This window comes from Rhinatrema bivittatum, chromosome 1 (genome assembly GCF_901001135.1).
Source record: "Rhinatrema bivittatum chromosome 1, aRhiBiv1.1, whole genome shotgun sequence".
NCBI classification, from domain to species: domain Eukaryota; kingdom Metazoa; phylum Chordata; class Amphibia; order Gymnophiona; family Rhinatrematidae; genus Rhinatrema; species Rhinatrema bivittatum.
Window position 1 is genome coordinate 820,928,231 of NC_042615.1, and position 25,873 is coordinate 820,954,103.

The 25,873-nt window shown below is 46.3% G+C and overlaps 1 long non-coding RNA gene across 1 annotated transcript in view; it reads right to left on the bottom strand.

Moving 5' to 3' along the window:
- Positions 1 to 596: 596 nt before the first annotated feature.
- LOC115079000 overlaps positions 597 to 25,873 on the bottom strand; it is a 30,627-nt gene continuing 5,350 nt past the window's right edge. Inside the window, exons 3-4 of the long non-coding RNA XR_003853178.1 lie at positions 11,147 to 11,207; positions 597 to 2,631 (exon numbers count right to left, since the gene is read on the bottom strand). This is a non-coding gene — a long non-coding RNA (uncharacterized LOC115079000). The remainder of the gene's footprint in view (positions 2,632 to 11,146; positions 11,208 to 25,873) is intronic.

Genomic DNA, 25,873 nt, shown 5'->3' on the forward strand with positions numbered 1-25,873 from the left:
AACCACCGTCTGCCCTGCAACATCCTGCGTACCAGAGAATGAGGCAACCTTTCACCTAACATGGCCCCCTCACCTAAAGTCTTCTGCCCCCACAAGACCCTTCCTCTGGTCCATAGAGGAAATAAAATAATGAAGTTACTTAGAGGACCTACAGGCGTCGTCTCTGACACATCCAGTGAGCATGCGTTAGCAATCAATTTGCAAAGTTAGGAGCTGCAACCTGGGCAGGAAAGCACGTCACAGTGTCTGTTATGTCTTGGGTAGTACCTATACCATCTGGGCACACTGGGGGCAATTTATTCATTTATTTCAAATATTTTTGCAAAGACCCACTAAGCGGACGACATCCCTGGCTAATTGCGGCCGGTTCTCTTTAGCTGAATTTTCAGCTGCACCCAGCTGACCAGGTTTTCGGGTTACTATTTACTTAAATATAACTGATCACATTTTGGCAGGTTAGATTTACAAACTACAGGGGAGATTCATGAACCGCCGGCATTTTATCATGGGAGGGGGCCAAATACCACCGGGGGGGGGGGGGGGTTTCCAGTGTGTATTGCTATTTTTAAATCACGCAGCAGTCCTCTATGTTTAAATATTAAGTCAGTGTTTATTGATTTCCAACGGATATACATAGTCATTATTGTACAGAAAACGTAATAATGATTAAGAAAGATACATCACCAAGAAATATCCTACAACCATTTAGAACAATCGATTACAGCAAGGCAGGCGATCCAACAAAGCCGTGAGGAAACAACAAAGAAATAGATGCCCAAGGAAATCTTTGCCAAATCTTTATTGGGTGGAGACGTGTTGGGCATCTATTTCTTTGTTGTTTCCTGTACAATCGATGACTTCACCGTAACTGCAGTTATAAACACAAACAGTTAACCTCATCATCGGAAGTCACCAGTACGATCGAGCAGCAGGAGCCTCCGTGTTACGGGGAAAAAAACCCCCCAGGCAGCGCGTCCGCCCCACGGGTGAGACGTCTGCGGGTCCCGGGGATTTCCCCGATCTTTACAGCGCTGCATGACCGAGTGTGCGTGCGAAGAGAGGGCAGAGGTTAATCCAGGCAGGGGCGAGTCTCGGGATGTTGGTCAGATGTCCAGTGGCAGGGGTCTCACCCCCCAGCCTGCAGCAACATAAACCACACGTGCTATTCAGCACGGACGACTCTGGCATTACTCTGAGACCTTGAAACATCACAGCGTATTAACACTTTTATCTTACAGCGCGATATGTTGCCTCTCCCTGACAAAATATTCCTACATGGGAATGGGAGAAGGAGCTGGAAGGGAGAGCAGAAAAGGGAGGTGGGAAGGCACTCAGAGTCCACAGATCTGTCACCTCCCTCTAATAAAGAGCCCCTTTTATACCCAAGGTCTATGCCCGAGGAGTCGCTTAGTGGCTGCTAGAGCAGGCGGGGGGCTGTGACCCATGCCACTGGACATCTGACCAACATCCTGAGACTCTGAAAGCCTGGGTGGTGGCAGCAGTGGGGCCTCACTGGGGATCTGGCCAGGGGAGGTGTTAAACCTGAACCGGGTGAGTCTGCCCAGATAACCTCAGGGTGTGCCCTCACTTTAATGGGTGAATAGCCTTCTCCACCTGGACCACTGAGGGCTGTACCGTAGATGTCTGGTAATCTCTTGACAGCGTTTCTGGATCCCCCTCCTTTAGAGATGCACCTGGAGAGGGCTTCCCAGACGCAGCTTCCTTCCTGTTCTCCACGTGGGCCTGTTCAGTCCTGCGCTGCTCTATCATTCGACACTCTAAATGCGATTTGTCTATTTCCAGGAAGCCCACCAGATTACCGAAATAGAAAAAGGTTTAAAATGTTGTTACATAAGAACATGAGGAATAGCTCTCACTGGGCCAGAGCAAGGTCCAGCGAGCACAGCATCCTGGTTCTGACAAACAACTAAGAATTAAAGAGAAAGAGGGGCCACAAGGCGTCCTGGATAGCAGGTCATTACCTATCTAGCAAGGCGTCCTGGATAGCAGGTCATTACCTACCTAGCATCCCTGGATTGTGACCATGCCGTGTTGGACTTCAGCCAGCCTACAAGCCTTCCACAAGTGGCCCCAGGGGGTCAGGTCCTTGAGGGCCTGGTGCTTCAGGCACTAAGGATCCCTGCCGCCCTTTTTTCTAAGGCAGCTGCCAGGTGGCACTGAGAGACCAGCCCTCCATCACCAGGCCCCCTCAAGCCCTTCCACACAGGCCGCACATCCTGCTGGATCTCCTCCCCTGGACAGATTCGATAGCCGTGTCAGAGCCTGGCTCCAGGAGCAGAACACTGGACCTATGAGGCTTCAGGGACACCCGAGGCCGACCTAGGACAGAGACAGCAGGATAAGTGGGGTCTGCTGGAAGGATGGTCTCTGAAAAGAAAACAGTGCGGAGGACCGTCCGTACTACCTCCCCGTGGCAAAACGTCAGGGGGACCCACAGGAAGTGGCAGAGCCATTGCTGGGAGTGGCTGCTGCTCCTCTTCTGAGTGTTCAGTGAGCAGCCGGGTTGTGCGAGTGGCCCTGACAGAAAGTTGCGAGGCTTTGCTGAAGAGAAATGGGTGGAGGATGAGTCTCGTTAAGCACTTCTGTGCCCCTCCTCGTAGACGGTTGTACCTGGTGAGAGAAGGATAGGTAGCTCAGTTCCCTTCAAGGTTTCTACACCATTTGACTGTAAAATAATGAGTGCAGTGGAATGAGTAAACGTTAATTGGTTGTTTACTTTTTCAAAGAGTACAAAGCCCAAGGGACATACAAGGAAGTTACTAGGTGACACATTTATAACTAATAAGAGAAAATATTTTTTTTACTCAATGCATAATTTAAGCTCTGGAATTCATTGCCAGAGGTTCAACGGCAGGAGAGAATGAAGAAAAGTGGATCTATATACAGACAACAACCAACAAGGACTGAATTACATAGTCTGGGTAAACAAATAAGCATGGGTGTAGCTTGCTTATTGTGGCGGTTACTACCCCTAACTAATTAAGCTAGATATTTCACTGGGATGCAGCTCCAACACTGCTCTCTACATTAATGGTGGGGGTGGAAGAGAAATAGAACCATAAGGTTACTAAGAGCCAAGAGTAACAGATAAGTATGAGGGGAAAAAAAAATGTGTGAAGCTTGCTGGGCAGACAGGATGGGTCGTTTGGTCTTCTTCTGCCGTCATTTCTATGTTTCTATGTTTCTATGAATAAGCAGGGTGGAATCTACCCCTTGTGGCCTGGATTGGCCACTGTTGATGGACCCTTGGTCTGACCCAGTATGGCGAGTCTTATATTCTTACACCTGGTGATGGTCTTTTACTCTAATGTCCAAGGACTGGAAAAGAGAGGTTGAGTTTATGCATGACAGAAAAATTAAAAGGAGGGCTCATGAGGTGGAAGACATTGATAAAAGAGGGGAGGAAAAAGAGACAATGTGTAGCAACGGAAAGCAGAAGATACATTGCAAGCATAAGGGTCTGTAAGCAAGGTGGAGGCTAAGGCTAGTGAGAGGGGTGGGGGAGGAGAATGTGTAGGTGGCGGGGTGGGGGTGTGAGAGAGAGATGCATATCCAGAGCAGGAGTGGCTTTGGGGGTGGGCGACCTCTGCACTACAGGCGCCACCTTTGCGTCCCAATATTGCTGAAGAGGAGCTGCCTCTCTCTCCTCCTGGTACATCCCTCGGGACTGAGGAGCTGCTTCTACCCCGAGGCCACAGACGAGCACTTCCTCCTGCTGCGCTCCCCCACGATGCCCTGCGTCTACAACCCCACTTTGTGGCATGGCTGTGGAGCTGAAGAACCAGGGGGCTCCTTCCAGTGATGACTTTAGCATTTTACCCCCCCTAAGAGCATAAGAACCACCATACTGGGTCGGACCAAGGGTGCATCAAGCTCAGTTTCCTGTTTCCAACAGTGACCAATCCAGCTAATTTAGGGATAAGCAATGGCTTCCGCTAAGTCTACTTGGTTAATAATTGTTTATGGACTTCTCCCCTAGGAACTTATCCAAACCTCTTTTAAACCCAGTTACACTAACCACTTTTACCACATCCTTCAGCAATGAACTCCAGAGCTTAATTGTGCATTGAGTAAAAAGAATTTTCTCTGATTTGTATTAAATGTGCTACATGCTAACTTCATGGAGTGCCTCCTAGTCCTTGTAGTATCTGAAAGAGTAAATAACCGATTCCCATTTACCCTGTGCTGCTCCTTTTATTATTTTATAGACCTGAATCATATCCTCCCCCCCCCCACTCAGCCGTCTCTTCTGCAGCTGAACAGCCCTAACCTCTTCAGGCACTCTTGATGCTGTTCCCCTCCCCCCGCTGGACAACATGGAGGTCAGACAGTTTGGGGAGATTCTGTGGCAAAAACTAGAAAATGTTTAATCCCATTGGCAAACATTAGAAAAAGAAAGTGGTTTGACAAACTTGCTTGTTTCTATATTATTTATTGTAATTTTATTAGGTGACGAAAAGGGATTTGAAGTATCTGAACAGGGAGGAGATCTCGGAGATGGGGAGGGAAAAGAAGATGCTGAGAGGCAAGGAGGAGGAACAGGACTGAGGGGAGGAGAAGAAGCGAGGGCTGGGGGGTGGGGAGGATGGAAGATGAGGAAGGAGGGAGACAGGGAGGGGAAGCATGACTGAGGATGGAGGGGCTGGGGTGGGTTCCAGGACCCCGGAGGGCAGGGAGATGTAGGAAGAAAAGGGAGATCCCAGGATCTGGCAGATGGAGTCCAAGGATCTGAACTGCAGTGGAGGGTGAGAGGACCCTTGGTCTGACCCAGTATGGTATGTTCTTATGTTCTTATGAAGCAGGTGCCCCTATCGTTCCCTGGTTCTGCCCCCTAGCGTTGCCTCCTCTCGCTGACCTCCCGTACACATAGCCAGCACCAGTCCTCTCTCTCACACACATCCCCTCTCATCCCACAAGCCCCTTACCAATCACCCCCACTCACCACCCTCCTCACCTCCACAAAATGATCCCCCATTGCTCACTCCTCCCCTCTGCTGAGTGAGATTCAGCACAGCTGGAAGGCAGTAAATCTTCAGCCAGTCTGCTGCCCCCCCCCCCCCCCCCCCAGACTTGTGCCGCCCTCTGCCTACCTAGCGTGCCTATTGACAAATCTAGACCTGTCCCATCCTGAGATAATGCAAGGGGGCAACGATCAAACCCCATCCCCCACCCCATCCTCCATCAACCCAACCAATGGTCTAACCTCCTCCTCCTCTCCCTCCCGGGTGGTTGAAAGAGTAGATCTGGGTGGGAGAGGCAGAAGCCGGCTACAAGAGGAGGTTAGAAGTGTTGGGCTGCTGGCTCCTCTCTCTCTCCTACGCAAGTCAGAACCACCTGGAAGGGAAATGAAAGGGTAGAAAGCGCCGTACTCCTGACTCCATTATCTTGGGCTGCAGAGGAAACGCCTGGAAGCCAATGGAAGGTGAGAAGGGAAGGAAGAGGAGGAGGCAGAGTGGAAGGAGAGAGAGAAGAATGGCAGGTGAGGGGGTAGTGGGGGTTTGAAATGTCAAGAAAGGAGGCAGCTGTCGATGGGAAGAACAAGGAGGCCCAGGAGGCTGAAGATGGTAAAGGGAGCGATCCGATGAGTGAGAGATGGAGGGATGAAATCTAACTTATGAGTGAAGAGCACGGCAGAAATGGAGAAAAATGAGATGACGGGGAAAGATCAATGTCAGAGAGAGAAGAAAGGGAAAATGGATAGGAGACCCTGAAAAAGGAGTTAGGAACTGACAAGAAAAAAGCAGAAAAGAAGAAAAATAAAGTTGTGTCCAGATAAAGATAGGATAAAAAACAATTTATTTTCAGTTTAGTGAATGGAATATGTCAGCGTTGCCAGCGTGCATCTCTCTCTGGTACCTCTGTATTTTGCACAGTACAGGAGAAATGCATTTGTTCTTAATTCTCTGAGGATGCACTGATGCTGAATCTGACTTCTTAGGGTTTTCATTTCTGTTGTTGTCTGCCTGTTTCTATTTCTGTCTCTCTTCTGTGTATGTGACAAAGGTGAGATATTCTGCTAAGTGTCGTGCAGCTTCTGTAAGGGCTCTGTGGCAGTCCTGCCCATTTGGCTTCTCCAGTAAAAGGCGTATTGGGTTCTGGGGCCTGCTGCCTTCTCCTAGGTAGAATTGCTGCTGTTTGTTGCTGGGAGTTAATGCTGTTATGTTATGCCAGGCTTACTATTTGAGTTCTGAAGCACTTTTGTCAGGTTTTTACTTCACAATCTGCCTAGTAGTGGAGGGAGTTTGTGTTGCTGTTACTGACACAACAGCAGCATTTGACATTTTGTGTATGAAGTTGGAACCTCCTAGTTTTTTCTTCTGTAGACATAGGAGTAGATTTACCGAACTTGGGGTCTGATCCAGTCCTGTAAAGGTATCATTAGTATTGTCTAACCTTTTGGTGGTGGCACCAGCAGTGCCTAGAGGTGACAAAAATCCAAGTTTGGCACTGGAAGGGGGGAAGGGTTTAGTAGAGAATAGGGTGGGGTTTAGGAAAGATCTCAGAAGAGGGTGCAGGCGATGGTGCGAGCGAAACCAGTACTTTGCACAGGAGAAACGGGGGCACCAGTTTCGGTTTCTGCACAAGGCGCTGGTTAGCCCAGAGCCAGTCCTGATCCAAAGGTTTGTTCAACCATGAGGCTTCCAGTGCAAACACTAACTCCCGTGGCACATCTGTGCCCGTACATGAGCACTGCAGGCCAAAAAAAAAATATATAAATAACCCAGCAATTCTGCACAAGTTTTAAGTGACCCGAATAGCATTTCACCACTGTTCACGTATGCTTGGGCTTTTCCAGTGACCTACCAAAAGCAATTTCTACTGCAAGAGACTGGGGCTGTCGGGTTTGTGTGAAACATTCTCCCTGCAGCAAGGTGGACAGAAGCGAAGGAAAGGAATCTACCTGCAGCCTCACTCTCAGCTGCTCCTGCCACTCCCAATCCCCCCGCTGGAATTCCCAGACTATTTTTTTTAAGGTCCTCCAGCTCCTGTGGTTAGGAAGTCCACTTAATGAAAGGCCAGAGGAGAGCAAGCCAGGAGGTGGGCATCTGGGCCAGGTTCCTTGTAGATGGGATCAGCTGACGCTCCTCTGGAAGGAACAGGCCAGGCTCGGAGCCCTCTCATTAGATCCTGGCCTTAGAAGCCAGTAAAACATGAAAGCGAGCTGGATCCGGGCACACAGCACACAACCCACACCCAGACCCAGAGAGAGACATGGGTAGACAGACACAACATCACACAAACACAAGTCATACACTGCACACCCTGAGAGAGCGGGACCCGGGCACACAGCACACACCCCACACCCAGACACAGAGAGAGACATGGGCAGACAGACACAACATCACACAAACACAAGTCATACACTATACACCCTGAGAGAGCGGGACCCGGGCACACAGCACACACCCCACACCCAGACACAGAGAGAGACATGGGCAGACAGACACAACATCACACAAACACAAGTCATACACTATACACCCTGAGAGAGCGGGACCCGGGCACACAGCACACACCCCACACCCAGACCCAGAGAGAGACATGGGCAGACAGACACAACATCACACAAACACAAGTCACACACTGCACACCCTGAGAGAGCGGGACCCGGGCACAGAGCACACACCCAGACACAGAGAGAGACATGGGCAGACAGACACAACATCACACAAACACAAGTCATACACTGCACACCCTGAGAGAGCGGGACCCGGGCACACAGCACACACCCCACACCCAGACCCAGAGAGAGACATGGGCAGACAGACACAACATCACACAAACACAAGTCATACACTGCACACCCTGAGAGAGCGGGACCCGGGCACACAGCACACACCCCACACCCAGACACAGAGAGAGACATGGGCAGACAGACACAACATCACACAAACACAAGTCATACACTGCACACCCTGAGAGAGAGGGACCCGGGCACAGAGCACACACCCAGACACAGAGAGAGACATGGGCAGACAGACACAACATCACACAAACACAAGTCATACACTGCACACCCTGAGAGAGCGGGACCCAGGCACACAGCACACAGCACACACCCCATACCCAGACACAGAGAGAGACATGGGCAGACAGACACAACATCACACAAACACAAGTCATACACTGCACACCCTGAGAGAGAGGGACCCGGGCACAGAGCACACACCCAGACACAGAGAGAGACATGGGCAGACAGACACAACATCACACAAACACAAGTCATACACTGCACACCCTGAGAGAGAGGGACCCAGGCACACAGCACACACCCCATACCCAGACCCAGAGAGAGACATGGGCAGACAGACACAACATCACACAAACACAAGTCATACACTGCACACCCCGAGAGAGCGGGACCCGGGCACACAGCACACACCCAGACACAGAGAGAGACATGGGCAGACAGACACAACATCACACAAACACAAGTCATACACTGCACACCCCTGAGAGAGCGGGACCCGGGCACACAGCACACACCCCATACCCAGACACAGAGAGAGACATGGGCAGACAGACACAACATCACACAAACACAAGTCATACACTGCACACCCTGAGAGAGCGGGACCCAGGCACACAGCACACACCCCATACCCAGACACAGAGAGAGACATGGGCAGACAGACACAACATCACACAAACACAAGTCATACACTGCACACCCTGAGAGAGTGGGACCCGGGCACACAGCACACACCCCATACCCAGACACAGAGAGAGACATGGGCAGACAGACACAACATCACACAAACACAAGTCATACACTGCACACCCTGAGAGAGAGGGACCCGGGCACACAGCACACACCCCACACCCAGACACAGAGAGAGACATGGGCAGACAGACACAACATCACACAAACACAAGTCATACACTGCACACCCTGAGAGAGCGGGACCCGGGCACACAGCACACACCCCATACCCAGACACAGAGAGAGACCAGGGCAGACAGACACAACATCACACAAACACAAGTCATACACTGCACACCCTGAGAGAGAGGGACCCGGGCACACAGCACACACCCCACACCCAGACACAGAGAGAGACATGGGCAGACAGACACAACATCACACAAACACAAGTCATACACTGCACACCCTGAGAGAGCGGGACCCGGGCACACAGCACACACCCCACACCCAGACACAGAGAGAGACATGGGCAGACAGACACAACATCACACAAACACAAGTCATACACTGCACACCCTGAGAGAGCGGGACCCGGGCACACAGCACACACCCCATACCCAGACACAGAGAGAGACATGGGCAGACAGACACAACATCACACAAACACAAGTCATACACTGCACACCCTGAGAGAGCGGGACCCGGGCACACAGCACACACCCCATACCCAGACACAGAGAGAGACATGGGCAGACAGACACAACATCACACAAACACAAGTCATACACTGCACACCCTGAGAGAGAGGGACCCGGGCACACAGCACACACCCAGACACAGAGAGAGACATGGGCAGACAGACACAACATCACACAAACACAAGTCATACACTGCACACCCTGAGAGAGCGGGACCCGGGCACACAGCACACACCCCATACCCAGACACAGAGAGAGACATGGGCAGACAGACACAACATCACACAAACACAAGTCATACACTGCACACCCTGAGAGAGCGGGACCCGGGCACACAGCACACACCCCATACCCAGACACAGAGAGAGACATGGGCAGACAGACACAACATCACACAAACACAAGTCATACACTGCACACCCTGAGAGAGCGGGACCCGGGCACACAGCACACACCCCATACCCAGACACAGAGAGAGACATGGGCAGACAGACACAACATCACACAAACACAAGTCATACACTGCACACCCTGAGAGAGCGGGACCCGGGCACACAGCACACACCCCCATACCCAGACACAGAGAGAGACATGGGCAGACAGACACAACATCACACAAACACAAGTCATACACTGCACACCCTGAGAGAGAGGGACCCGGGCACACAGCACACACCCCAACCCAGACACAGAGAGAGACATGGGCAGACAGACACAACATCACACAAACACAAGTCATACACTGCACACCCTGAGAGAGCAGGGACCCGGGCACACAGCACACACCCCATACCCAGACACAGAGAGAGACATGGGCAGACAGACACAACATCACACAAACACAAGTCATACACTGCACACCCTGAGAGAGCGGGACCCGGGCACACAGCACACACCCCATACCCAGACACAGAGAGAGACATGGGCAGACAGACACAACATCACACAAACACAAGTCATACACTGCACACCCTGAGAGAGCGGGACCCGGGCACACAGCACACACCCATACCCAGACACAGAGAGAGACATGGGCAGACAGACACAACATCACACAAACACAAGTCATACACTGCACACCCTGAGAGAGAGGGACCCGGGCACACAGCACAGACAAATGGTAAGGGTTGGAACATTTTTCCAGTGCCAGCCAAAACTTTTTAGGAACTGAGAAAAACACCCTCCCATCCTACCCAACTATTGTTTTTGCTTTTTTTACTGTTTTCACTAATTTTTCTTTTTTTTTTCTTTTTCCTAGTTTTTTTTTTTAATTTTCTCATGTTTTTTCTGTTTAGCTACCTTTTTTTGTCTTTATTCCCTCCCCCTCTGCCCTCTCTTTGGGATAATAATCATTGCCCTCCCCTGCTTCACCACTTCCTGGGACCTTCTCCCGGGCCCGGCCTGCGGGTGGCAGCTCTTCCAGGGCTGCGCGGTTCCCCAGCGTCTCCTCCCCTCTCCGGTTGCGCCGCCACGTGAGCCACTTTCCTTCTGGACTCGCCACACCGGGGAGTGGCCGCGCCCCCGGACTTGCTGCAGGGGAAGCTGCTCCCCTCCCAGGTCCACCAACAGAGCTGCGGCCCTGTTTACAGTGACATTTCCTCGCTGCGTCAGCTCCCTCTCCCCCTCCCGGCTTTACGGTTCCTCCGCGGCTCAGCCATTTTCTGTTTCCTTGGTCCAGCAGCGAGCACTCCCCCTCCCCCACCCCCTCCCATTTCAGCATCGTTCACACCCATCCTGGCGGTCCACCTTCCCCATCATGGCCTAAAGAAAGATAACTTACCAAAATCCCTGAAGAAGGTTTGGTTCATTCTAAGCAGTTACAGATATCACGAGTCCACGTTCTGTGAATCAGAAAAAATACATTACAAATCCCCTAAGAATAAAATTGCTACACTATTGTCAAGGTATCCATGTTGCTAATGGCCAATATACCATCATCGTCATCAATAGATGCTTCTATGATCCTTACATGTTGGAGAGAGATTTTGCTGCACACTCGGTGGCCACATCTGTTTCCCTTAATAGAAGGACAAAACCATCAGCTTTATAAGAATTCTAGTTCCCTCGTTCTAAGATCAAGACTTCGTTATCCCAGCAAGCCTTTCAATAGGTTGGAGGAGGGAGGGGGGTTCAGGGGCTATGGCAGAAGATCATCCTTGTCCATGAGCTTTTTATTTTGGGCTGAGGGATAGCAGTATAGAGGGTTTGGGAGGTGTGGGTAGCGGTTGATGAAATGGTTCTAGGAATTGAGTAGAGGAGTTAGAGGTTGGCTGGCATTATTAATTGGCATATTATGTGTGACAGGGAGGTGGGAGATGTGTGATGGTTGGGTTTTAATGTTGATTGAAATGTTTGCATGCTAATGCCAGATGTCTAAGAAGTAAGATGGGAGAATTAGAATGTATAGCAGTGAATTATGACATAGACTTAATTGGCATCTCAGAGACCTGGTGGAAAGAGGATAACCAATGGGACAGTGCTATACTGGAGTACAAATTATATCACAATGACAGAGAGGAGCATCTTAGTGGCGCTTTATGTCCGGGATGGCATAGAGTCCAACAGGAAAAACATCCTGCACGAGACTAAATGCAAAATCGAATCGTTATGGGTAGAAATCCCTTGTGTGTCGGGGAAGACTATAGTGATGGAAGTATACTACCGTCCACCTGGTCAAGATGGTGAGATGGACAGTGAGGAGGGAACTAACTAAACTGGTAGTGAGGTAATAATGGGAGACTTCAATTACCCCAATATTGACCGGGTAAATGTAACATCGGGACACGCTAGAGAGATAAAGTTCCTGGATGGAATAAATGACAGTTTTATGGAGCAATTGGTTCAGGAACCAATGAGAGAGGGAGCAATTTTAGATCTAATTCTCAGTGGAGGACAGGATTTGGTGAGAGAGGTAACGGTGGTGGGGCCGCTTGGCAATAGTGATCATAATATGATCAAATTTGATTTAATGACTGGAAAAAGAACAGTGTGCAAATCCAAGGCTCTCGTGCTAAACTTTCAAAGGGGAAACTTTGATAAAATGAGAGAAATAGTTAGAAAAAAAATGAAAGGAGCAGCTACAAAGGTAAAAAGTGTACAAGAGGCGTGGTCATTGTTAAAAAATACCATCCTAGAAGCACAATCCAGATGTATTCCATGCATTAAGAAAGGTGGAAGGAAGGCAAAACGATTACCGGCATGGTTAAAAGGGGAGGTGAAAGAAGCTATTTTAGCAAAATAATCTTCATTCAAAAATTGGAAGAAGGATCTTTCAGAAGAAAATAGGATAAAGCACAAGCATTGCCAAGCTAAATGTAAGACAGTGATAAGATAGGCTAAGAGAAAATTTGAAAAGAAGTTGGCTATGGAGGAAAAACTCACAATAAAAACTTTAAAAAATATATCTGAAGCAGAAAGCATGAAGGGAATCAGTTGGACCGCTAGATGATCAAGCGGTTAAAGGGGCACTTAGAGAAGATAAGGCCATCATGGAAAGATTAAATGATTTCTTTTCTTCGGTGTTTACTGAAGAGGATTTTGGGGAGGTACCCGTACTGGAGAAGGTTTTCATGGTTGATGATTCTGATCAACTGAACCAAATCACAGTGAACCTGGAAGATGTGGTAGGCCTGATTGACAAACTGAAGAGTAGTAAATCACCTGGACCGGATGGTATACACTCCAGAGTTCTGAAAGAACTAAAAAATGAAATTTCAGAACTATTAGTAAAAATTTGTAACTTATCATTAAAATCATCCATTGTACCTGAAGACTGGAAGATGGCCAATGTAACCCAGATATTTAAAAAGGGATCCAGGGGTGATTTGGGAAACTATAGACCAGTGAGCCTGACTTCAGTGGCAGGAAAAATTGTGGAAACTGTTATAAAGAATAAAATCACAAAACATTTAGATAGGTGAATAAACGTGTACAAAGGTGAAGCATTAGATGTGGTGTATTTGGATTTCTAGAAGGTGTTCAACAAAGTCCCTCATGAGACGCTTCTAAGAAAACTAAAAAGTCATGGGATAGGTAGCGATGTCCTTATGTGGATTGCAAGTTGATTAAAAGACAGGAAACAGAGAGTAGGGTTAAATGGTCAGTTTTCACAGTGGAAAAAGGTAAACAGTGGAGTGCCTCAGGGATCTGTACTTGGACCGGGGCTTTCAATGTTTATAAATGATCTAGAAAGAGGTACAATGAGTGAGGTGATCACATTTGCAGACAACACAAAATTATGCAGAGTAGTTAAACCTCAAGTGGATTGTGATGAATTGCAGGAAGGCCTTGTGAGACTGGAAGATTGGGCATCCAAATGGCAGATGAAATTTAATGTGGACAAGTGCAAGGTGTTGCATATAGGGTAAAATAACCCTTGCTGTAGTTACACGATGTTAGGTTCCATATTAGGAGCTACCACCCAAGAAAAAGATCTAGGCATCATAGTAGATAACACATTGAAATTGTCGGCTCAGTGTGCTGCAACAGTCAAAAAAGCAAACTATGTTAGGAATTATTAGGAAGGGAATGGTTAATAGAACGGAAAATGTCATAATGTGGCTATATCGCTCCATGGTGAGACTGCACCTTGAATACTGTGTACAATTTTGGTTGCCGCATCTCAAAAAAGATATCGCTGCACTGGAGAAAATGCAGAGAAGTGTGATCAAAGTAAGGAGCATGGAACGGCTGCTCTATGAGGAAAGGCTTAAGAAGTTAGGGCTGTTCAGTTTGGAGAAGAGACGACTGAGGGGGGATATGATAGAAGTCTACAAAATCATGAAAGGACTTGAACAAGTTAATGTAAATCGGTTATTTACTCTCTCAAATAATAGAAGGTCCAGGGGTCACTCCAAAAAGTTAGCAAGCAGCTCATTTAAAACAAATTGAAGAAAATTATTTTTCACTCAGTGCATAGTTGAGCTCTAGAATTCATTACCAGAGGATGTGGTTTCAGCAGTTAGTGTAACTGGGTTTAAAAAAGGTTTGGATAAGTTCCTAGAGTTTAAATCCATAAACTACTATGACAGTAACTTGGGATTTATTTTATTTATTTATTTATTATTTTTATTATACCGAGTTTCATGATAGGAATCACATCAACCCAGTTTACAATTAACAATGTGAGTAAAGGCAGAGAGTAACATAGTAAAAACATTTCCCAATTCAACATCAAATATAGTATGAAACTTAAAAAATATTATAACAATATTTAGGATGTGAGAAAGTTACAAAAAACAAGGAAAAATAACTAGGATCTGAAAGGGGGAGGAAATTGAATAAAGAATATTAACATTTTAGCCAACTGTATCAATTAATAAATATGTATAATATTATAAAAATATAGATGTGTAGCAAAAATGTTCTATTTAATCTATTTATTTATTTATTTTATTTATTTATTTATTTAAGTTTTTTTATATACCAACATTCAAGACAATAGTCCCATCATGCTGGTTCACATGAAACAGGAGTGCAAAATAACCTTAAACTTGAACAATAGTGCGGAAAAAGCAGTTACATGTAACAAGGAAAAATAGAACTTGGAGTGAGAAGGAAAAAGGAAAAGGAAAACCAGCTAATTACATATAATTACATTGTAAGAGGTAGCTAATAGTTATTATATTATATATATATATATATATATATATATATATATATATATATATATATATATATTTATATATTTATTTATTTATTTATTTATTATTTTTTTTATTATACCGAGTTTCATGATGGAATTACATCAACCCGGTTTACAATTAACAATGTGAGTAAAGGCAGAGAGTAACATAGTAAAACATTTCCCAATTCAACGTCACATATAGAATGAAACTTAACAGGTATAATAACAATATTTAGGATGTGAGAAAGTTACAAAAAACAGGGAAAAATAACTAGGATCTGAAAGGGGAGGAAATTGAAGGAAGAATATTAACATTTTATCCAACTGTATCAATTAATAAATATGTATAGTATAAAAATATAGATGAGTAGCAAAAATGATCAAATATGATGCTGTTGTGAATTATAATAATAAGATGCTGTGACTGCGTATGAAGTTAGTGGGTTTATTACAGTTCACTAACTTTGTGTTTGTGCTGATGGGTGGGGAATTTAATCCAGTTCTGGGAACGCTTTTTTAAAAAGCCACGTTTTTAGTCTCTTCCTAAAAGTTGGGGCGCATGGTTCTTGTCTTAAGTCCGGTGGGATGGAGTTCCAGAGGATTGGACCTGCTGATGAAAGAGCTCTTGAACTGTAGGATTTATGTTGGTAAGTTTTGGCATGAGGTACCTGAAGTGATTCTTTGTAATGTTCCCTGATGGGTCTGGCGGCTGTGTATTTTTAAAAGGGATTTGTAAGTCAAGTTGAGTGTGTTGATGGATGTTCTTGTAGATAATCATGATGGTTTTGTACATAATTCTGAAGTGGATCGGTAACCAATGAAGGTCTTTGAGGATGGGGGAGATATGGTCGATTTTCCTGGAGTTTGTAAGTATTCTAGCTGCTGTGTTCTGTACCATTTGTAAAGGCTTGGTGTAAGAAGCTGGGAGGCCTAGTAGTAGAGAATTGCAATAATCTAGTTTGGAGAAGATTATTGCTTGCAGGATTGATCTAAAATCTTGCGCGTGGAAAAGTGGCTTTATTCTTTTCAGAATATGTAATTTGTGGAAGCAGTCTTTTGTAGTTCGGTTTATGAATGGTTTGAGGTTAAGACGGTTATCTAGGATGGCTCCTAGATCTCTTACATGGGTGGTTTGTAGGAGGGTAGGTGGCTTTGAGAGCGTGATGTTGTTTTCAGGTGCTATAAGGAGATATTCCGTTTTCGACGTATTAAGGACTAGGTTTAAGCTGGTAAGGAGGTGTTTGATTTCTAGTAAACAACTATCCCAATATTCCATTGTTGACGAGATTGAATCTTTTATAGGGATCACAATCTGTACGTCGTCCGCGAAGAGGAAGTGTTTAAGGCATAGTTTTGTGAGTAGTTGACAGAGTGGTAGGAGGTATACATTAAATAGGGTGGGTGAGAGGGATGAACCTTGTGGCACCCCTCTGGTGGAGTGGTGATATTGGGATTCTGTATTGTGAATTTTGACCCTATATCCTCTGTTTTCCAGGAAGGTTTTGAACCATGTTAGTGAAGTAGCTGTCACTCCAATATTTGCTAGTTGTTTTAAGAGGAGGTAATGGTTGACGGTGTCAAAGGCCGCCGAGAAGTCGAGGAGGATTAGTAAAAATGCTTTGCCTTTATCGATGCCGGCGAGGAGGAAGTCTGAAAGTGCAAGAAGTAGTGTTTCTGTGCTTGCAGCTTTTCGAAAACCATATTGGTTTGGAGACAGAATGCCATGGTCTTCCAAGTAGTTGGAAAGTTGGGTGTTCACCAATTTTTCCATTATTTTGGCTATGAATGGAAGGTTGGAAATAGGGCGGAAGTTGTTGGGATCACTTGGATTTAGATTCGATTTTTTTAGGAGGGGTTTGATTGAAGCTGTTTTTAGATCATCTGGGTAGATACCCTGGGAGAGGGAACAGTTTATAATTTCGGCAAGGGATTTTGATATAGTATCAGGAATGAGAAGTAGCATTTTGGAAGGAATTTGATCAAAAGGGTGTGATGAAGGTTTCATTTTCTTCAGCACTGATTGTATCTCTGTGAGAGTGATGGGTTCGAATGCTTTAAGCTGTATATCTTTGTTAGGGAGAAGGTATGTGTTGTCTTGGGAGCTAGTGGTTAGTGATAGTTGATTGAGGAGGTCAGAGATTTTTTTGCTGAAATGAAGAGCCAGTTCGTCTGCTTTGGTCTGAGAGAATTCGGGTGGTATATCAGGAGTGATCGGTTTAGTGAGATTGGAAACGAAGGCGAATAGGGCTTTTGAGTCAAAGATGAGGTGATGAACCTGACGGGCATAGTAGTCTCTTTTTGTTTTCTGGGTTCTTGTTTTCTGGGTTCTTGCCAGGTCCTTGTGACTTGGATTGGCCACTGTTGGAAACAGGATACTGGACCTGATGGACTCTTGGTCTGACCCTGTATGACATTTCTTATGTTCTCATGTCCTTATACATAGTAACAGAGTAACTGACAGCAGATAAAGACCAAATGGTCCATCCAGTCTGCCCAGCCACTTGCTTATTGTAGTAAGTGCTGCTCTGTGAGGTTACCCCCACCTTCTGTTAAGGGTGGTAACTGTCACGTCATGCACATTACCCCCCCCCCCCCCCCCCCACAATGCATAAATGTTATACCTAAAGTTATTATAGGTCATCCTATTTCTTCATGCCTATCCTCTACCCTATAAGGATCCTGAGACTTTATACCAGCACTGTTTTTGTCCTCACCTCCTCTTCCAGAAAGGCATTCCAAGTATCCACCATCCTCTGGGAAGAAATATTTTCTGGTGATGGTGCTCAGTTGACCCGCCAGAAGTTTCATGTTGTGGCCCCTAGTTCTACTCTTTCCTTTCCAATGGAAAAGATCTGAAGTTTGTGCATCACTAAAACCTTTCAGGTATCTGAAGGTCTGTATCATTTCTCCCCTGCACCTCCTCTCCTCCAGGGTGTTCAGATCCTTCAATTTCTCCCCATAAGTCTTCTGATACAGATCCCACATCATTTTGGTCTCCCTTCTCTGGACCACCTCCATCCTGTCTCTGTCTCCTTTGAGATGAGGTCTCCAGAACTGAACACAGTGCTCCAGGTGAGGCCTCACCAAGGGCCTGTACAAGGGCATTATCATCTCTTTTTTTCCTGCTGGTTATGCCTCTCTACACAGCCCGGCAAATAACTATATGAAGGGAAATACCTCTCTGACATCTAAGAACAACGATACATATAGAGAGAACATATAGATCCAAAAAATGTTTTAATGTTCAAAAAAGTATAAATGCTTTAAAAAAGTATTAGATTATACGTGGTTTTTGTAACAATTCCCATAACTTGTACAATAAATTAACTCGCTGGATACATGTAATTTTTTGAAACAGTTATCAAAACATCACCTGCATCTACCTCAGCTTCACTCAAAGCACTCATACTAGCACTCTTTCCTAAAAAGGTTCATACATAATCACTCCTCATGATATATCATAAGCCCCAAATCTGTACATTCACCCATTCACATGAAACAACATATACATAAAAGAAACAAGCTTTTCACTGAAACATAGAAATGACGGCAGAAAAAGACCAATCGGCCCATCTAGTCTGCCCAGCAAGCTTCCACACTTATTTTCCCATACTTATCTTAAGCTTAAACAACTCACCTCAACTCAAAAGAGAGCAATTTCGCTAGGAAGCCCCAAACTCTGGAACATCCTCCCAATCAAACTCAGAACACAAGAAAACTTAAAAACTTTTAAAAAAGAACTAAAAACAGGGATGTTTACCAAAGCATACCAACTCACCCAATGAGTTGATATTATAACAAAGAACCGAAACATGTAAAGATTAACCTACAAACTAATTTTATAAAATGATATTTTCTATGTTAACAACCAAATGAACCTTTTTGGAAATCCTGTTAATCATCGAAACTTTGTAAACCATTGTGATGGCGAAACCGACCGATGGTATATAAAACTCGATAAATAAATAAAATAAATAAATTATCTGTTTCACCAACCACCAACTTCAGGGCTCTTGTTGGTATCTGTTTGATTCAAGTTTCCGGCCATCCTCTGTCATTGATGCAGAGAGTAATGTTGGAGTTGTATCAAAGGTGAGCAGAAGGCTTATGGTTAAGGGTTGTAACCGCCGTAATAAGCAAGCTATCCCCACTCTTATTTGTTTACCCAGATTATGAAGTTCAGTCCTTGTTGGTTGTTGTCTGAATGCTAATACTCTTTTCCACATTACCCCCTGCCATAGAAGCAGAGAGCAACGCTGTGTATGTATTCAAAGTGATGTATCAGGCTTAATTGGTTTAGGGTAGTAACCGCTGTAATAAGCAAGCTACCCCCACGTTTATTTGTTCACCCAGATTGTGAAGTTCAGTCCTATTTGGTTGTTATCTGAATGCAAATCCTCTTTTCCACATTTCCCTTTGCCGTTGAAGCAGAGAGCAATTTTGGGGTTGCATTAACCGTGCAAGGGATTTTTTTTGAGTAAGGGTAGTAATCACCAGGTAGTAGTTAACATTCCAGCAAGCCACCCCCATGGCTTTACTCTTCATTCCCATCCTCTAGCCTTTATGGATCCACAGTGTTTATCCCACGCCGCTTTGAAATCTTTCACAGTTTTAGTCTTCACCACTTCCTCCGGAAGGGAATTCCAGGCATCCACCACCCTCTCCGTGAAGAAATACTTCCTGACTTTGGTTCTGAGTCTTCCTCCCTGGATCTTCAAATCGTGACCCCTAGTTCTACTGATTTTTTTCCCATTGTAGAAGGTGTTGTTGTTGACCATGAATCATTAAAACCCTTTCAAGAATCTGAAAGTCTGTATCATATCGCCTCTGCTCCTCCTCTCCTCCAGGGTGTACATATTTAAGTTCTTTAATCTCTCCTCAGTCATTTTATGAAGACCATCCACCTTTTTGGTCGCCCTTCTCTGGACAGCCTCCATCCTGTCTCTGTTCCTTTGGAGATATGGTCTCCAGAACTCACCAAGGCCCTGTACAAGGGGATCATCACTTCCTTTCTCTTACTAGATATTCCTCTCTCTATGCAGCCCAGCATTCTTCTGACTTTAGCTATTGCCTTGTCACATTGTTTTGCCGACTTCATATCGTTAGACACCATCACCCCGAGGTCTCTCTCCTGCTCCATGCACATCAGTCCTTCACCACCCATCAAATACAATTCTTTCGGATTTCCACTCCCCATGTGCATGACTCTGCACTTCTTGGCATTGAATCTCAGCTGCCATATCTTCGACCACTCTTCCAGCTTCCTTAAGTCACGTCTCATTCTCTCCAGTCCTTCCGGCGTGTCCACTCTGTTGCAGATCTTAGTATAATCCGCAAAAAGACAAATTTTACCTTCTATCCCGTCCGCAATGTCACTCACAAAGATATTGAACAGGACTGGTCCCAACACCGATCCTTGTGGCACTCCACTTAACACTGCTTTCTCTTCAGAGTAAGTTCCTTTTACCGACACACATTGTTTTCTGTCCATCAACCAGTTTGCAATCCAGGCCACCATCTTGGCACCCACTCCTAAGCTTTTCATTTTATTCAGAAGCCTCCTGTGTGGGACCGTAACAAAAGCTTTGCTTAAATCCAAGTAGATGACATTGAGCGCTCTTCCTCTATCTAATTCCCTAGTCACTCAATCAAAAAAGTCAATCAGATTTGTCTGACAGGACCTTCCCCTGGTGAATCCATGCTGCCTCTGGTCCAGCAATTCTTCCGACTGTAGATAGTTCACTATTCTTTCTTTCAGCAGCAACTCCATTACCTTTCCCACCACCGAGGTGAAGCTAACTGGCCTGTAGTTTCAGCCTCCTCTCTGCTCCCACTCTTGTGAAGCAGGACCACCACCGCTCTTCTCCAATCACTCGGCATCACTCCTGTTTCTAGGGATCTGTTGAACAGGTCACTCAGTGGACCCATCAGCACATCTCTGAGCTCCCTCAGTATCTTGGGATGGACCTCATCAGGTCCCATGGCTTTGTCCACTTTTATTTTTTCTAACTCTTCCCATACATTCTCTTCTGTAAACGGAGTTACATCTACTCCACTCCAGTTTCTTGTTAACTAGCGACGGTCCTTCTCCAGGGTCCTCTTTAGTGAACACCGAACTGAAGTATTCATTTAATATTTCTGCCATTTCTTCGTCTCTCTCCACACATTGATCCTTTTCACTTTTCAATTTTCCTATACCACTTGGAACTTTTCTCCTTTCTGTATCTGAAAAATATATCTGAAAAATGTTTTCTCACCTCGCTTTACCTCTATGGCAATCCTTTCTTCCGCTTGACTTTTTGCTATTTTGATTACTTTCTTCATCTCCCTCAGTTCCATCAGATATTCTTTCTTGTGTTCCTCCTTTTGGGATCCTTTATATTTCTTGAACACTGTTTTTTTAGCTTTTATTTTGTCAGCCACCTCCTTTGAGAACCAGATAGGTTTCATTTTTCTTTTGCTTTTCTTTACTTTTCTGACATATAGATTAGTTGCCTTGGTAATTGCTCCTTTTAGTTTGGTCCACTGATGTTCCACATCTCTCTTGTTCTCCCATCCTTCTAGTTCTTCTTCCAGATACTTCCCCATTTCATCAAAGTTCGTGTTTTTGAACTGCAAAACTCGGGTCTTCGTGTTAATTCTCCGTATCATATTTGTGATATGAAACCATACTGTTTAATGATCCCTGGTGCTGAGGTGGGCACCCACCTGGACTTTGAGACATTATCTCAATTGGTGAGCACTAAATCAAGGATAGCTCGCTCCCTTGTGGGTTCTGTTACCATTTGTTTAAACAGAGCCCTTTGCAGGGCATCCACTATCTCTCTACTATTGTTAGATTCCATTGAAGGGATTCTCCAGTCTACATCCGGCAGATTAAAATCTCCAACAATCACCACTTCTCCCTTCTTTCCCATCTTTTGGATGTCTTCAACCAGATCTCTGTCAAGCTCTTCCATATGATTTGGAGGCCTGTAAACTACTCCAATAAAAATGGATGCCCCATCATCTTTTTTTAGGTCGGCCCATAGTGCTTCTTCTTTGCCCCATCTTCCTTGCAGTTCAGATGCTTGGATATTGTTTCTGTCATAAAGAGCCACATCTCCCCCTTCCTGTCCTAAGAAAAGAACATAAGAAAATGCCATACTGGGTCAGACCAAGGGTCCATCAAGCCCAGCATCCTCTCTGTCCTTCCTTAACAAGTTATAGCCCGGTATTGCTGTATCCCAATCATGAGATTCCGTGAACCACACTTGGCCAGGGCTGTTCACTGGACAATGTATCTGCTATTGATTTTCAAAACCCAATCGGAAGGGAGTGTGTTGTGGTATCCTTCAACGGCCCCTCTAGAATGTGGTAATGTTCCTAGATTTTATTACTCCGCTAAAGTCTTCCTCAATCCAGTTATGCCTGTAACTTGCTCCTGCTCTTCTTTTCACGCCAAGTTGGCTTAGGTAGATAGAGATGATGTTATGATACCTTTTTCAAAAAATGACATGTATCGAGCGAGTCTAGGGTTTATGATCTGCAGCAGGTAATAAAAAAGGATTAATTGCTGTATTAGTGGAGGAGTAGCCTAGTGGTTAGAGCACTGGGCTTCTAAAAGCAAGAAAACTTTGAGTTCAAATCTTGTTACTGCTTGCCATCTTGCGTAAGTCCCTTCATCCTCCCTTATCACAGGTTCAGACTTAGAGCCTGTGAGGTCAGTATTCAAAGCCCCTTACAGGGATAACTCCCAAGTTATCCATTTAAATGCTTAGTTTTGGATATTGACCTTTGATTCACTAAGGATTTCCTCCCATTCTGTGTCTATGGGGAAAATGCTTAGTAAATGAGGCCCTTAGACTGTGAGCCCTCTGTGGATAGGGTAATACGTACAGTAGCTGAATGTAATCTGCAGGAATATAAATCAAATTGAGAAGTAAAAATAAATAAATGACATCGTTAAGGACAACAATCCAGTGGCTTTGTGAAATAAAGTCTCTTCAGTCTGCATTGGAAAGGGTATCCAGAGCGCTATTGTCGCTAATTAGCAGCCTTATCAGTAATGGCTACTGCAAGGGGGACCGCAGGAGAAGGCTCCACCTTCTTCAGGCATTGCTGGCGACAAGCGGAACTCCATTCGGTGAGCTGCAGAGCTCCCCAGTCAAACTGGAGTGAGTGATGCTGGAGCCATGACAACCGCAAGACTATAGGATGAATGGATTTCTCCAACACAAGAAGTTCAATCTCCTCCTCATGGAGAGTGCCAGTGAGTAGCCGAACAGGTGCTGTTATTTGGGAGATCCACCCAGGTAGCGGTTCGCTATGGATAGTGGCGATTTGCAGAGGGACTTCAATGGCACGCCTAGGAGGTGTACCAGGTCTTTCAAGATAAAACTCCCACCTGCTCCAGAGTCAACTAGAGCCATGGTTGGAAATGAATGGGAGCCCCAGGTTAGCGTAACTGGTAAAGATAATTGAGGGGCCGGAGTAGTAGTGCCCAAGTTCAGGACCCCAACCGAACTTAGGCCTGTGAGTTTCCCAGATGGATAGGACAAGTCTGAAGGCGGTGGCTGGAAGCACCGCAGTACATGCACAAGCCACAGTCCCACCATTGAAAACGTTCCTCTGGAGTAAGGGGCCCACGACCCAGCTGCATAGGTTCCTCTGACTTGATGGTAGATTGAATCCCACTGCTAGCGGGCTTTGTGGAAGGAGGAGAGCGGGATCGCTCCACAGCAACACGTCGGGATGTCTGAACTTCATGGTGACATTCATGGAGGCGGTGATCAATCCAACCTATCAAGTCGATTAGATCCTCTAGAGAGGACGGAAGTTCTCAGGCTGCGAGTTCATCTTTCAATTGGGATGAAAAACCATCAAGTAAATGGCTTGAAGACAGTTTTCTTGCCACACCAATTCAGTGGCTAGAGTCTGAAACTCAAAGGTGTAATCGTTAAGAGATCTCTGACCCTGTCGCAAGCATAAGAGATGGGTACTGGCCACAGCCTGCCTGCCGGGATCATCGAAGGTCCAACGGAAGATGATCACGAAGTGTGACAATTCTTGCAGAAGAGAGTCCGAATGCTTCCACAAGGGAGAGGCCCACACCAAAGCCTTGCCTTCCAAACGAGAAAGAATAAAAGTTACCTTTGTCAGTTCATCCTGGAAGATGGAAGGCTGCAGAGCAAACTGCATATAGCACTGGTTAATAAACCCTCTGCAGAGGCGAGGGTCCCCGTTAAAACGGGGTGTAGCGGGTAGGGCCAGCAAAGCTCTGTTGGGTGAGGCTGCAGCTGGTGGGCTGACTAGTGCAGATGTCTGAGCTGTGGCACTTGTGTGAGTATCCAGCCGAGCGTGGAGACGTTCAACAGAAGAGGCCAATGCCTCTAGGAACCGCTGCTGTTCTTGTATCTTCAAGGCCAGGCCAGGAATGGCCTGGAGGGCGGAAGGCTCCGCCGAATCCATGGCCTTGGCAATCTGTTTCTTTATTTATTTGTTAGGCTTTTATATACCATTGTTTAGACTAGCCATCACAACGGTTGCGCTGATGGTGGACCCTTGGCCCGAGGTGGGGTTGACGCTACCTGCAGGGCAAGTCCTACGGGACCCCATCATCGGGAGGAGGAGCAGGCTAGGAGACGGAGGACGACTGGAGCTTCGCTAATACCATCCCAAGTTCCCCTCAGGTTGAGCCTTGGGTGCTGGGGCCGACTGGACTTAGGCGGGCCTCCATGTGACGACTCCCAGTTGGTGTAGACAAGAGTACGCCAAGAACCAGCAGAGGTATTGGAGTGCTGAGGACAGTCCAGACAAGGCAGGGTTCCAGAGACCTGGACGCCAACAGGAACAGAGGGAAGCAGGGGGCATCCAGGTAAAGATAGGCTGAAGCCTGAGAGGCCAGGTCCGTAGGATACCAAAGGAGAGTCCAAGGCAAGCTGGAGTCAGGGCAGGCGGCAGGCATAGAAACATAGAAATGATGGCAGAAGAAGACCAAACGGTCCATCCAGTCTGGTACCGGAAGCAGAGCTGAGGTCAGAGCCAGGAGATCAGTTCAAGCGTAGTCCAGATGCAGCAGAGGTCAATACCAGAGAATCAGTCCAAGGGTACATGGAGCAGGCGAAGGAACAAGCAGGAACAAGAACCACGACAGGAACAGGAGACAGGAACGATGACAGGAACAGGAACCAGGAACGAGCAACGAGCACACGAACAATAGTGGAGACCTGTTGCCAAGGCAGGGAACAAGTGGCTGGGCCCTGCCTTTTATACAGAAGCCCAGTAATGTCATCATCCAGAGCCGAAGGCTCCTTTCCCTCCGCGGCCCCTTTAAGAATGCGCGAGTCGCACACACCTAAGCCAGAGCCCAGAGGAAGCAGGACGGTGGCGTCACTCCGTGGCCCGCGCAGGGAGACTCACTGGGCGCAAGGCGGAACCGCACAGGAGTCAGAAGCGGCAGAGGTGGCTGTAGGAGCTCGGGGACGGAGGCGGCTGCCCACCGCCGCGAGTGAAGGTGAACCAGAACTGGCAGCTGGATTCCTGGGGTGAGTAGGCCCTGGCATGGGCCTGCCAAGGCTGGGACGCGTAACAGTAGCTACCAGTAAATAGCAGGAACCGCAATTAATGGAACTAGATGAGAAACAGGAAGCAAGGTGAAAAGAGCGATGCTTCTAGGAGCTTACAGTGGATCCAGGAGAGCTGCAAAATTGTCCAGAGCCAGTTCCAAACTGAACTTCCCGCAGGAAGTGAGGTCTCCAAGGGGATTTCAAGAGGCAAAAGACCAATAGGAAGGTAACAGAAGAACACAGACAGAGGGGAGCAAACAGGAACAGATCCAATCAGAAGGCCAGCAGCATTTAAACAATAACCAATAAGGAGGGTTAGCTCTACAACATGCAG